The sequence below is a fragment of the Amblyomma americanum genome, chromosome 2, assembly GCF_052857255.1.
Source record: "Amblyomma americanum isolate KBUSLIRL-KWMA chromosome 2, ASM5285725v1, whole genome shotgun sequence".
Lineage (NCBI taxonomy): Eukaryota > Metazoa > Arthropoda > Arachnida > Ixodida > Ixodidae > Amblyomma > Amblyomma americanum.
In genome coordinates, this window is record NC_135498.1 from 69,389,707 (window position 1) to 69,404,921 (window position 15,215).

The following is a 15,215-nucleotide window of genomic DNA, read 5'->3' on the forward strand; positions in this document are numbered from 1 at the left end:
GGCGCGTCTTTTCTTTCATTCTTTGCTATCCTGTCCTTTACCCCCTCCTAGTTTCTGGACGCGGCTTGAGCCAGTAGGCAGGCCCATGCACTTTTCTTCTTTCTCTCAGCATCATCAGTGAGTCAGTCAGTTTCGCGGCAATGCGCCCACCCTGCCACGCTGCAGGAGGCGGTTAATGATTGATCGGGAGAGGTTTTGTCACCCAATGAACGCTGCTGCTTATTTCGCTGTTTAGTAAGCTCTGCTATTGTACTTGTTTCTTCGTTTTCGCCGACTAACAGTCGGTGGCGCACAGCTCCTAATTAGCCTTTCGTGAAATGTCCCTGTCCTCAGCGCCTATTACTAGCGAAGTGAAAAATTCATTGTGAATACCTTCATTCCCTCTCCCAAGCAGCACAAGTAGTTGGCCCAATATTGAAACCGTATTGGAAAAGCGAGCCCGGCAAAGGACCAGTATGGGACCATCCTGTTGGAATATTGAGCCGACGACCTGTGCTTCTTGGGTTCCGTCCCACGGAAGTCCCACTTTCTTTCGGCCTCCAACCTCACCCACATCTATAGACCTAACCTTACATTCACTTGACGTCCGTGTGCAGTGGTCAACTAGAGCTGACCGAATGGGAAGTGATCACTACCCGATATTTGTGTTTACTGCCGACTTCCATCTGCGTGGTCCTAAAATTTGCCATGTGTTTAATTGGGACAAATACAGGGAGCACTTAGCCTGTGTTTCCGGTGATGTGACAGACAAAATGATTTATGCTAAGATGGCTGCTACCACGGCGCTCAAGCTACCTGATCATTTTCCGACTCCGGATTTAAAACTCAGGAACCTCTGCGCAGCGCGCAGAAGGGCGGAGCGACAACTGTTGCGGAAGAAGGACGACATAGCCTTGAAGACAACTTTCAACAGGCTCAACTCTGCCATTAGACGTCATGCGAACAAGCTCTGTAGGTCCCAGTGGGCATCCTTTTGCGCTAGTTTGACTGTTTTCTCACCGATAACGAGAATTTGGCGTGTCGTTGGCAGTCTTGCAGCAAAGACTTTTGCTGCAAATTGGCCGCCTCAGAGAGACTGTTGCCGGGAGAGCGCTTCTACAGCGCATTCGAAAGAGATCTGAGTCCCGGGCGTACTTGGCTTTAAATACTCTTCTTTCTCTGGGTCTCAACCTTCGAGATCGACCTAAGACGTTGAAGCCACCTTGGTCCTTTCCGAGCCTCGATTGTTCCTTGACAATTCCCCACGTTCGCGCTAAGCGGAATTCTCCTTTAGCGGCAATGCGTTCGCTCGTACTGGAACATCTAGACACCGAATATGCCAGTCATCTTCAAATTTTTACAGACGGCTCTGTGGACAAGGTCAGAGGATCTAGTGCAGCTGCTTTTCATATTCCGTCTTTGAAGTATGACTGGTCTGTCCGTTTCACTAAAGTCGTGTCCTCCACAATGGCCGAAAGCGTTGCCATTGAGGCAGGTCTAAAGAAGCTACGGTGTTGTACGCCTCAACCTATTGTCATAATTACGGATTCAAAATCTGCCCTTCAAAGGTTAGAGTACGGGTTCCCCACTGATGCCTTGAGTCTTAGATCCCTACGTTTGGTGCAGAATCTACATAGCAAAGGCTTCTCTATACGTTTTCAATGGGTGCCCTCGCACATAGGTGTCTTAGGCAACGAGATAGCAGACAACCTCGCCCATACATCTCTCTCCGGGATTCCAGTACATAGAGTCCCTCATGAAGTCAAGCAAATGTTCGGAGATGTGGTGTTGTGCCCCTTCAGTTCTTTGTGGAGCTCTCCTCATCTGCCATGTGTGACCAAGGGTCTCAAAAGGTACCAAGCCACTTTGCTACACCGCGTTCGCACGGATTCTGCTCGTACGCCGGCGTGGATGTATAAGACTGGCCTAGCGTTGTCACCCTTGTGTTCAACGTGTGGTGTGTGTGGTGACATAGAACATTACCTCTTGTGCTGTACTTTGTACAACGCGGAACGGGCTGTGTTATTCGGATCCCTCAAGAAGGCAGGAGTTCCTCACAGTTCTCTTCAGGACATTGTTTTCCCGCGCGGGAGCCTGTCGAGAAGAAGGGATGCTTCTCGCCTTCTTCTACTTTACCTGCAGGACACGGACTTGGCCTCCACATGGTGACCTCAGGAGTGTCTATTTGGGTTTTTGCGGACAGTGTTTCTGTGATTTCTATTTAAGTGTCGCTACGGTGGAGCAATTGCCGGCAGCAACTGCAAGGCTAATCCCACCGGTAGTTTACAACCACTCAACTCAACTCAACTTCCGTCCTGAGCTTTTGTGTACTCACACCCACTTCACTTATGATATTCCTCTGGTGTTTTGTTTTGATATAACCAGAACGGGTCTTAGTCAAATTACTCACCTGAAAGAGCCCCTATATGCATGCGACATGCAGCCCCAGCGCAAACCAAAGAGCGGTCAATTTCAGGCACGTTCACAATACAGTTTTGTTTTTCAACGTAGAAACTAACAGCCAGCGACTTGGTCAAATTTAGTTCAGTCAGTAGAGCGACTGCTCGTTTAGAAGAGGAGGTTCCGGGTTTCAAGCCCTGGAGCAGGTCGATTTTTGTTGAGTGCGGAATTTCTGTCGAAGCTGTATACCTTTCCTTTGCAGATGTGAGGCTGCGTTTGGGTGGATGCCAGTGAGTAATTGTCTCCGTATTACTAAACAGCCACTTATTAGAACGTGGGAAAGGCCAGCACATTTGTTAACCTTCCTTGTCGCAGACAACCTACATTGACGCTTATGAGCAACATAATAAAGCGACAAAGGGAAAACCTAATTTCATGCCTGTGTTCCTTCATGCTTGATGAGTGCTTGTCTTTATGTCATAAGCTGCCTTTAGGGTAGATCTTGCCATACTCTGATACGTGCACGCTGAATGCCATCTAGCGTAATCTGTCGACTACCAGCAGCGAACGTCACATTTTTTCACCTGCGTGTGAGAGGAAGCTGGGAAGTGCAGTGAGACGCTTTGAGAATATTTTGATATTTATGGCCTACTGTTCATACGCGCTGCAAAATCTGGCTCATAAAATGGCTCCCGCGCTAGTACCGATGAGTTCTGAAAGCCCCGGAATATCAGTAGGGGGTGTACTAAACGTCAAAGATAAAGCGGCAATTTTAAATGAGGCACGGGATAGTAGCCGCGCAAACGAGCAGAATTTGTCCCTGTTTTAACGCGACTGTGTTAAGGGCCCCGTGTGGGCACCGAGGCACCCTGGAGCGGGGACGCAGGAATCACACTGTGAGCGGCGAACAACGCAGCACACATCCAAGGCGCGTCACCGCGAAGCTTACTTCATGCTGCCCGTTCGCTCGGCGCCGAAGCTATGCTAGCGTCTGTGGCATCGGGTTTGTCGAGGAAGATGTGCCGACTAACTACAACTGCAACTTGAGTCCCGCGCGTTTCGGCAAGGTGCCTGTCAGCGCTTCTATGAGGTTTGCAGCACCGCGCGTCCGTTTCACCGTACGTAGCAGAGCGATTTGTCTAACGGGCAAGCCGTCGCGTCCAACGGGCGATGGCGTTCCGCGGATTCCCTGGCAGCGCTGCAACACGCTGTCGCGTTCCAATCTTAAAGGCGAAGCTAAAGCTTCCGCCAATTTTACGGGCTAAGAATGGAACAAAATGGTCACGTCATGGCCTCTTGAAATCATACTGGTTTAATCACTTGAATAACTGTAATGACGAACCGAGCGCGGTGTTCAGAGACTAAGCATCAGAGTATAAGGAAAATATTTAAGTTTGTCCGCAAAAGATCACAGCTTATGCCACAACTAATAGTAAAGTAATAGAGCTACGATGTCGCCTCCGGAATAGAAGCTTTGAAGGTAGATAACAACAGCTGCTTCAGTGTCTTGTTGGTGCTCAGCGCAACGCACAGTACCAAAACGCCGCGTGCGTACACCGTAGCGCTCGTGAAAACCAGCGTGTCCAGCGAGGAGTTTTGCGAGTTGGACTCCGCGATGCAGATCATGAACTCGTTGACAAAATGAGCTCTCAAAACCAGCTCGGGAAGGGAAGCGTTTTTGCGCAGTGCCGATGCCAGAACATCTCAGCACGTTGCGTTAGCACCGCGGAAGCCGACCCGCAGATTCTTGACGCTGGTGTTGACTCCGATCGCAGCGAACAACTCCCTGGCCCAGCAGGTGCTTTCGAACATGTAAAATTCTGGTTTCATCACAGTTACGCTGCTGTGGAGAGCGTCGACTACGGTGGAAACGCTCCTGTGTGAGTCAATGAATGGAAGAAACCTGGAATTCTTCAGAGCCGCCAAGCTCTGCACCAGCATCGACAAGATATCTGTGCTGTAGTGGCTGCCTTTTTCGTTTCTGCTAAACGACAGCACCAGCGACTCGCACCTCTTCAGACACTGCATAGAGTCAACCAAGCGTGGCGAAAGATTCATGCCGGCGAGCTCTACGGCCTTGAGAAAACAAGACTTGCGCCGCAAAAAATTGGCAAGTCCTGCTTCAAACTCACCACCGGCGGTGTTGATTTTGAGCTCTTCCAGGTCGCAAACACCAACGATGTCTTCCTCCGGAATGTAGCTGCAGCCGAGCGTGCGGAGTACTTCGGCGCGGCAAGTCTTCACCTCAAGGTGCTGAATGTTGCGAATGGCGTCCTGTTCAGACGCTGGCCGGAGGCGTATAGGTACAGGAGCTTGCTCCAGAGTAGTCTCGTTCGCATCAATTGTGCACACAACGTGCAGGTGGTTGATGTAACGGTGATGCTGAAGAAGCCGCGATACCATGGAAGCTGCCTCGCGTACGGCTGCGATAGGACCTCTGTCTACGGCCCCGTAGGGCAGGCACTGCAGGCTGAGATTTCCAGGAAGAGGCTCAACAAGCTCGTACGCGAGCTCACATAGTATGCGGTTCCTGGCAGGTAGTTCGGTGATGAGCCATGACCTCTCTTCGGGTCCCATTGATGTGCAAGCCTTCGAAAAATCCAACTGGTCCTTCCAGACACCGGTAGCTTCTGCTTTGTCGCTCGACGCGGTTCTTTCAGGTTGAAAGGCGAAAGTCTTCCTGCCAAAGAGCTTTGGCCTATTTCCTTCTTCTTCTTCCTCACCCCAGGTATATGGCAGTTTCCCCGGCAAAGGCTTCTTCTTCTTCTTGTCCTCATACTATGGGAGATGCCCACATAAGGGGATTGGCCAAGAATTGTGGGGCATAGAGAGTTCTTGAGGTAAATATTTCCTGGATGAAATTAAAATGAATGGTAAGGACGGAAGAACTAAACAAAAAGGAACAACGAAATGAAACGGGAAATGCAGAAAGTACGCAGGAGATGGAGACTGAGGTTTTTAGCCTAGTAGGTAAATGATAATGATAATTTTAAGAATATAAATATTATTGAAAATATCTAAAAATTAACACGGTAGCCGTCTTGATACTCGCGCCGCTCCGCGCGTAACAAAACGGGTACCTTGTTAAATTTATAGTTTTACTTCGTCGTTGTCGTTTCACTTCCTGCCATCTACGAAGCAGTGACATCTGACGCGCCTTGGCCTCTGTAACGTTGAGAGGTGGTGGTGATATCTGATACCTGATTTAATATCTGCAGCGGGTCCTTGGACATAAGATATTAAACTTATTTTTGGTTAATGCCAGAGTGCTTGACTTGAAGCACTCTGGCACGGGTCGGCCCGGTATTGCACTGCCTCCGGGATCGGCCCGGGGCGTATTAGCGCGGCGCGTCTTTTCTTTCACTCTTTGCTCTCCTGTCCTTTTTACCCCCTCCTAATTTCTGTACGCGGCTTGAGCCAGTAGGCAGGCCCGTGGACTTTCCTTTTTCTTCTTTCTCTAAGCATCATCATCAGTCAGACTAGAGGTCTCTTTCATGCTTTTGCGTTGCCGGGTTCCCCTTCTAAATTTCTACCTTCACAGATCTGGCCTGGCGGCTTCCCCACTGTGCCCTTTTTGTGCCGAACCTGAGATAATAGATCACTTCCTGCTGTTCTGCCGTCGCTTCTCTCATCTGAGGAAGCGTCTTTTGCAAATTCCATTTCATCAACAAGTGATTGCCTGTGTCCGCCGCGGTTGTTCTTTCCATTAGCGCTTCGTTGCTTGGACGTAGCGACAGGAGTGCGCGCTCTGCTGGCAATTTTTTTTTTCAAGAAACGCAACGCCTCCCATTCTAATTTCTTCTTCCTCCTCTCAGTTAGTACGACCTTGAAACATTACAGACACTTTATGCTATTATGCACATTAAGCGATTGTCCCGTCTTCGATCTCCAAGTTAACAGGACCGCTGTCATTCCATCTTCCAATCTATCAGACTACATCCTATTTCCACTCCTCTTCCCATGAAAACTTTCTTGGATCCAGCAATTGACCGCCTGTGTCTTGGCCACTCCCCCGTGGTGGGTATGTGCCAGCAACGTCCGAGGCCTTCCTTCCTTCCTTCTAGTCAGTCAGTTCCGCGGTAACGCGCCCACCCTGCCACGCTGCAGGAGGCGGTTAATGGTTGATCGGGAGATGTTTGTCACCCAATTAACACTGCTGCCTATTTCGCTGTTTAATAAGCTCTGCTATTGTCGTTGTGTCTTCGTTTTCGCAGACTAACAGTCGGTGGCGTACATCTCCTATATCAGCCTTTCGTAAATAGTCCCTGTTCCGAGCACCTATTACTAGCGCAGTGAATAATTCAGTGTGAATACCTTCATTCCGCCTCCCGTCCTTCGTTTTTGTGTACTCTCACCCACTTCACTTATAATATTGCTCTGGTGTTTTGTTTTGATACAATCAGAAAGGGTATTAGTCAAGTTACTCACCTGAAACAGTCTCTATATGCACGCGACATGCAACCACCGCGCAAGGTGGACATGCTTTTATTCTCCAGAACGACTTCATGAAATGCCCGTAAGCTCGCTCCTGTACTCATGTGCACTTCTAAATGCTCCTATTGCCAGAGCGTCCATCCGCCGGCCGTTAAGCTGCGACCAGACACACGCGGTGAAACGATGTCGAAATTAAATTGCAGTGCACTTGTTTTGTGTTATGGTAAACCACCACTTGTAGTGGGGCCGAAGGCGAACTGATGACCCAGGCACGCAACACAGCCTCTGTCTATGGGTTCATTCAGAGTTTTGATATTTTGTATGGCAAGATTATGAACAAATGAAATTGAAATGAAAATGAAATGAAAAACTTGTATCTGGAGCCCACATTTCCTCTCGCGGTTCCCGAGATTATTTGGGTGGTACATTTCTCAGAAGAAATCTACTGCGAGCCTCACAATTTGGTGATTTATAGCGAAAAGACGTTTTCAGAACACAACAGGTAACTTCTGGTAATGCGCTGAAAAATCTCTCTTGCCTTAGGCGAAGCTTCTACTCTTGAAAATTCAAAGCAGAAGAAAAAGAGGTGTGTTTGTTTTTCGAGAAAACCGCTGTTTTTTAAATGTTGCTGTGAATTCAAGGAAATGAAGGTGTGTCCACTCTTCGTGACTAATAACGTGAATTGCACGGGTGGTGGGGGTGGTCACAACTTTATTTTGAAGCAAAACAAAATAAAACGAGGTCCTCAAAGGTGGGCTCATACTTGCCCAAAAAGTCCCCGGACCTGTGCTTTACGGAGAGCGCTGTTCACTAACCATGTTTGACCAGCTGGATGAGCAACTCCTCAGAGCGGCCTCCCATAATGAGGGGAATGGGTTCTGTAGGGGGGGGGGGGGGGGGGGCGCACTGCCATGGGTTGAGGGTATTCCCACAGTAGTATATGAGGGTGGCCTACACCTCTTGGCAGGTTCTCCACGGGAATGACCACCTGACGTTGTAGCCTCCGGACAATCCTTGCTTCAGTGATCTCCTCTAAATAAACGAATTTAGAATTTAGGACAGAAGGATACCGTTAACAACATTGTGTTCTTGAGCATTCACTGAAAGTCTACAATAGAGGACCACTATCGCTATGCTTTTTGTCCATTATTGACCTAAATGTATCGAAGTGATGACACTTTACGCTGTTTTGAGATTCCGTCTTTTATTCACGAAGAAACTCAGGCACATCGCGGAAAAATACTTATAATACAACAAACCGATAAAGAAGGGAGCAAGTTCTAAATAATTCTGGATTGCAAGCGTGTTTTTCGACTAAAACACTTGCCTCCACCCGCAAAAAGTTATGAAAGACGAAGTCTTTTATATAATAAAATTTTGCGTTTGTTCAGTGAAAAACTCATTTCGTGGACGTTCTTTCCTTTTTTTTCTTTGTGTTCCCCTCCCCACGTGTAGGGTAGCCTACTGGGCATCGCCTGGTTAACCTTCCTGCCTCTCCATTCTTCTCTTTCTCTCTCTCACTCTGCGTTTTTTCAGAAGAACTAACAACGAGCACATGACGTTCTGGTTCTGCTATCTTCATATCTTCTTGAGAAAGAAGTGCCTTAGGTGCAGGAACTCTCAAAACAAGCGGCAATTCTGTCATCACTAGCAACCCAAAATCACGGCCTAAAACAAATACTCCAGGGTATTCTTCTTTCCCAGTATATTCGAAGCAGGTGCTGAAGCATACTGAATCGTACTGGTTTACTTGGAGATTCGTGCACTTTTTTCCTACCTTCGAAAACTGATGAAAAACTTATCACAGTAAGTACTTCTTAACGAACCATGCAAACTTTGACGTAGGGTTCGGTATCTTTGGAGGCATCCCATTTCTAAAGCCACTGAAAATGCACACAGAAACGAGAAAGCGAAGTTGAAGCCAAAAGTCACGCTCAGTCCGCGTCGAAAATTGGTGCCTCCATAGCGTCAGTTCCCTGCTTCATTGCCCTCGTGTTCGAGAAAAGGACGTCGAAGAGATCTCCAAGGTTGAAGGAAACTTCGCTCTGGGAAATCGTGCTGATGTGCTATGGTCATGCCTTCAAAAATTCACCTTTCGGCACTGCTTGGACAACGCCGGCAGATATTGACATCAAACGCAAAAAGTAAAAAAAAAATTCCAGGGACATAACTGCGCCCACAAAACGCACGTAGGGCCGATCGCTTCCCGTAGAATTTTTATTTCGGGACCAGGAACGACAGCTATGGAAGCCATGGAAGAAACTGTGCTTTTTAATGTTTTGCGTCATATTTGAACCTATCATAGCTCCTGCTTCTGCGAGGCAATGTCCCCACTTCAACTGTGTGTTCGCTGGCATTAAGAGAATATGAGCGCCAAACGAGAACACACGCTGCGTATCACTTTATTAGTACTAGTTTTTTGGAAGACGAATACGTTGTTCGATAGCCTGTCACCTCAGATCTGTATATTTACCTAATTTTCTCTAATTTAACAAGTTTTATTCGAGGACGGCAGCATATTCAAGGCAGTACTGCCCCTACGGGAAGAGTACGCCTGCTCCGGCGCCGCAAGCCTAAAGGGACCACGCCATTCAAAGGAAGTTGGCTCGGAAGAGGCGGCCATGGCTTCCCAGGCTGTGGAGCGACCCTCTTACCCTTTCATTGGTCCTCTCAGAAAAAAATTTAGAAAAGCATCAAGGAAAGAGAGAGCGAGCCCGGACCAGCAATGCTTTACCGGGCTTAAAGCCACTAAAAAAGAAAAAGAGCTAAACGCTAAAAATATTTAATTTAAAGAGAAAAGCAGGAAAATAGAAACAACAAACAAACAAAAACATAAAACACCAAAGGCGCAGAACAGACAGAAGCACAGATAATGTCTCAGAAAACAGAGAATGTGAGCACAGATGCACTCACAGGCACAGATGGTCCAGACACCACAGACAGACAAAAGCACAGATAAAGTCATAGATAATGTCAACACAGATAAAAACACAGGCGCAGTTGGTCCAGACACCACAGACATTCAGAAGCACAGAATAAGTCACAGAAAATATCAGCACAGATAAAATCACAGGCACAGTTGGTTCAAACACGTGTCAGACCACAGACATATACATCATTGTAAAGCAAACACAGAGCATAGAGCACTTCTCTGTACAGAGCTTATGCAGGAAAATGATAGTGACGAAGGTACTTATCGGGAATGTGTAGGAATTGTGCTGCTGATGAGATGAACCATTTGAATGAGAACAGCACAAGCAGCAGAGTTATTCAAAAGAGAGGGGTAAGTATACAGTGTAATGTCGGATGAGCAGAGAGACTTTAAACGGGAAACTAAAGGAGCAGTAAGGGAGCAATTCCGGAAGTAATGACTAACATCTTCGCACAAAACACCGCATGAGCAAATTGAAGGAGATAAGCCAATTTTTTTAAAGTAGAAAGGGAATCGGCCATGCCCAGTGAGTAAAGTAATAAGAGGACTCCTAAGTAGACGGATGGAAAGAATATTGAGCGTATCGGGGATCCAGGTAAATAATTCTGTGCCGCCATTATTTTCTTGCGAATAAGCTCGCGATAAAAGAAGTGAAGAATGGTGTAAACGGGAACGCACGCAACGGCGTGAAAGGGTAGAAGTGTGTAAATGGCCATATTGCCCAGCACTACCAGCAGCCTGGTCGGCTAACTCATTTCCATAAATTCCGGAGTGACCCCGTATATGAAACAAAAGAAATGAGGCAAGAGACGACAAACCATAGAGATCTTTCTTAATGGAAATAATTGTCGGGTTAAATGAAGTAACTGGAGACAGGCCAGAAAGCAGAGATAGAGAATCAGTGTAGAAATGAACGGGCATAGAAGGATTTATAGGAATAGATAGATAGGAATTAATAGCAAACGCAACAGCAGAATGGAATGCTACAAGCTCGGCGGCATAGGCACTTGAAGGTGACGATGAACGTATAAAATATTTTGTGTGGAGCTAAGAACAACAAAGCCAGCACCAGCGCTATGATGAGTGAATGACCCGTCTGTGTAATTATGCAATGCACGTATACACGAAAAAGCCAAGGCTTCCTGATAACTAAGTTGAGCAAAAGAAAATTTATATATCAATGAGGGATGGTCAGACCAGATATTAAGTACTGGCTGAATTTCAAATGGGTTATAAAATGTCTTCCCGTAGACAACGGGTTGCCGTAATGTAAATAGCATAAACTCGGCATATAATTGGTCCAGCTTAATAGGCAATGGAGGAACATTGGCAAGGACATGAAGATCAATAGCTCTCGTAGTACTGTAGGCACCAGTAAGAGCAACAAGCGGAATGCGTTGCAACGATAAGACACGATCTCTAAGTTTGGAAGGCGGACAATGGAACCACCAAGCTTGGGCGGCATAGGTGATTGTAGGAAGAATAACCTGATGATTTATTAGGCGCAAATGCGATTTAGAAACACAAACATGGAACCGGAACCAATTTAGGAGCTTGGTCGTAGATGCAATAATTTTCTCTTGCAAATGATTAACATGAGGAACCAAGCTTAGCTGGGAGTTGGGTTCACACTTGAGACTGTAATTGTCTAGGCGTATAGTGGGTTTCGTTTGCGCAACGCCGGGACTCCATTAAAAATAAAACATAAGAACACTTCAGAGGGTTTAAGAGAACACGATACTTGCCACACCAGTTTTGGATTAATGTTAAAACATTAGAACCCAATGTTGACAACTCGCGGCTAGTCTTTCCAGGGATAAGAATAAAAGTGTCGTCAGCATATGCCTGAATGTGAATAGGTGAGGGGACAGGGAGATTTAAGAGGTCATAAATTAAAATGTTCCAAAGTAAAGGTGACAGAGGCGAACCTTGCGGACTGCCGACAGAATAATGCACAGAAATAGTACAAGAAGCAGATTGATAGGTCAAATATCGGTTATCTAAGAAAGAAGCCAAGAGGGAATATGAATTTCCTGGACAACGATGTTGTTTAAAAAAAATTTAAAACCAAAGAGTGCCAAACACTATCAAATGCACCTCTGAAGTCCAGGGAAATGAGAACCACAGGATGTTTTTGTTGTTGATATGTAAATAATATCTCCCGCAAACGATAGCGATCCTGAACAGAACTATGGCCACGCGTGTAACCATACTGATGTTTGTGCAGTAGATTATTCTGGAACAGGAAATAGTACAGCCTACCATACTACAAACGTTCGAGCACTTTTCCGAAAGACGAATTAATGCAGATAGGCCGGTAAGAATTGGGAAGGTGCGCTGGTTTATTCGGTATGGGAATAAAAATTATCCTTCCAACTTTTCAAGTCTGAGGAGAGTAACACAAATGCAAAGCAGAATTAAAAATAGAGAGGAAAAACAAGGGACACGCATTAAACAAGGCCCTAACAACACGAGGAGAGATTTGATCAGGGCCAGGAGAAGACGTCACAGCGATCGAATTGATTACACCTTCAATCTCCGCAGCAGTGAAGGGTAAATCTTGAACTGGGCTATTGTGAGGCTGTGCTATAATGTCACGAACGTGAGTATGGTATGGAAGATCGTGGGAAAAAGTATCTGTGGCGATGTGAGTACGAAGTAGCAACTTCACAGAGTCAGGAAGCGTTTCAGTATACGTGCCATCAGAGTACTGAAGAGGAGGAATTACAGAAGGGCACCTGAGCTTGCAAAAAGCATGTTTGTATGGCTTGCCAATCAGGAATTTGCGCGTACTAGTGGAGCACATCTCCTTTAAATAATTATCGTGGGTGTTTCGAATATTAGTTCGATACTTTGTAAGAGCCCTATAATAAACTGAGCGGTGGAAAATTCTTAACTGAGGGTATGAAATGCGCTGGAAACGGCGGCGAAGAGGGCGCACACGGGACCACTCCATGCTTTAATCAGCCGTCCACCAAATGGAACCCTCAGGAAATTTGGGTTTTACTAAACGCAAATTTTCTTATATAGTGTCATAAAAGTGTCGTTAAATTTAGCTAGATCCTGATCAAGAGCGGACACTGAATGGAACTGATGATTATAAAAATACTCAAACCAAGGCAAAGAAGTTAACTGATAAATTAAACGACCCGAGCTGGCTCTGGTGAGCCGCTTAAACGGAGACACAAGTTGAGACGAGAACGAATATGTAATAAATCTGTGCTCGGAAAGTGATGCATCAGCACTGACTTGCCAAGAATAGCCCTGTGTTAGCAAATTTGGTGACGCGAAGCTAAGGTCAATCCAACTTGAAGCATACGGAGTTTCGTAGGGTGGTAAAGAGTCCGGATTATTAAGAACTACCAGTGCATTAGAGGCCGCGTAAGCTTGAACATGAGTTCCTCTAGTGTCAGTGATCTTTCCGCCCCATAAAACGTTTTTTGCAATATAATCTCTGCAAATGATTTTTTTATCAGTGGGCGAAGTTTGTACACAAGTAGTAAGCAAAGCAAGAGCCGCTTCAATATCGGAACGAGGCGGAATGTAAACTGCAATAAAAAGAAAATGCTCTTTTGGTGTGGAACATAACATAGCAACAACTTCACGAGAAATAAAAGTAGGGAAGATACCAAAAGTAGGATTATGGAGCAATATGACACACCTAGGGTCTTGAGGTTCGCAGATTTTGTGAAAAGTAGAGGGTGTCCTACAAATTCATTATTGGTGGAGATGTATGGGTCGCACACAGCCGTTATTGTAATATTGTTGTCCTGGATAAATTTAACAACTTAACCAAGAACACGGGTGCATTCCAATATTAATTTAGAACTTGCTCCCTTCTTTAGCGGTTAGTTGTAGTAAATAAGTATTTGTCCGCGATGGGCCAGTGATTCTTCGTGACTTAAGGACGGAATCTCAAAACAGCGTAAAGTGTCATCACTTCGATGCATTTAGGCCAATAATGGACAAAAAGCATAGCGACAGTGGTCATCAATTGCAGACGTTAAGTGAATGTTCTAGAACGCAATGTTGGTAACGCTATCTTTCTGTCCTCCATTCTAATTTCGCTCATTTAGAGAAGATCAACGAAGCAAGGTTTGTCCGGAGGCTACAACGTCAGGCGGTCATTCCCGTTTGCGTTTGTTCAGTGAAAAACATTACCCGCCGCGGTGGCTCAGTGGTCAGGGCGCTCGGATACTGATCCGGAGTTCCCGGGTTTTAACCCGACCGCGGCGGCTGCGTATTTATGGAGGCAAAACGCTAAGGCGCCCGTGTGCTGTGCGATATCAGTGCACGTTAAAGATCCCTAGGTGGTCGAAATTATTCCGGAGCCCTCCACTACGAGCACCTCTTTCTTCCTTTGTTCTTTCATTCCCTCCTTTATCCCTTCCCTTAAGGCGCGGTTCAGGTATGCCACGATATATGAGACAGATACTGCGCCATTTCCTTTCCCCCAAAACCAATTCTTTTTTTCTTCTCTATTCTCCTCCTCACGTGCAAGGTAGCCTACTGGGCATTGCTTGGTTAACCTTCCTGCGTTTCCGTACTTGTCTCTCTCACTCCGGGTTTGTTCAGAAGAACCAACAACGAACACATGACGTTCTGGTTCCGTTATCTTCAGATCTTCTTAAGAAAGAAGTGCCTTAGGCGCTGTACCTCTCAAAATAAGCGGCAATTAAGACATCGTAAGCAACCCAAAATCAAGGCCTAAAACAAATACTAGCAGAGTATACTTCTTTCCCACTATATGCGAAGCAGGTGCTGGAGCATACTGAATCTGACTGGATTACTTGGGGATTCGTGCGCTTTTTTACTAGCTTCGAAAACTGTTTAAAATCTTATCACAGTACGTGTTTTTTAACGATTCATAGCAACATTGACGTAGCTTTCGGTATCTTTGGAGTGAGCCCATTTCTAGAGCCACTGAAAATGCACACAGAAACGTGAAAGCGAAGTTCAAGCCAAAAGTCACACTCCGTCCGTGTCGAAATTGGTGCCTCCACATGCGTCAGTTCCTTGCTTCAATGCTCTCGTGTTAGAGAAAAGGAGTCGAAGAGCTCGCCTAAGTTCAAGGAAATATCGCTCCGGGAAATCGCGCTGATGTGCGATGGTCATGCCTTCGAAAACTCGCCTTCCGCAATCGTTGGACAACTGCCGCAGCCAATGACATCAAAAGCAAAAAGTAAAAAAAAGCATGGACAGAACTGCACACACGAAACGCACGTAGGGCCGTTTGCTTTCCGTAGGATTTTATTTCGCGATCAGGAACGACAGCTATGGAAGCCGTGGAAGTAACTGTACCTTTTTAATGTATTGCTTCTTATTAAACCTATCATAGCTCCTGCTTCTGTTAGGGAGGGAGCGTACCCCACTTCAACAGTGTCTTCGTTGGCATTAAAAAAATATGAGCGCCAAACGAGAACACATGCTGCATATCACTTGTGTTTCTACTATTTGGAGTAGCGGAGGC

General features: G+C 46.1%; 1 pseudogene; it reads left to right on the forward strand.

The window, feature by feature from the left end:
- The first annotated feature begins 5,587 nt into the window (after nt 1-5,587).
- On the forward strand, nt 5,588-5,716 carry LOC144122327 (U2 spliceosomal RNA; annotated as a pseudogene).
- Nucleotides 5,717-15,215: the final 9,499 nt, after the last annotated feature.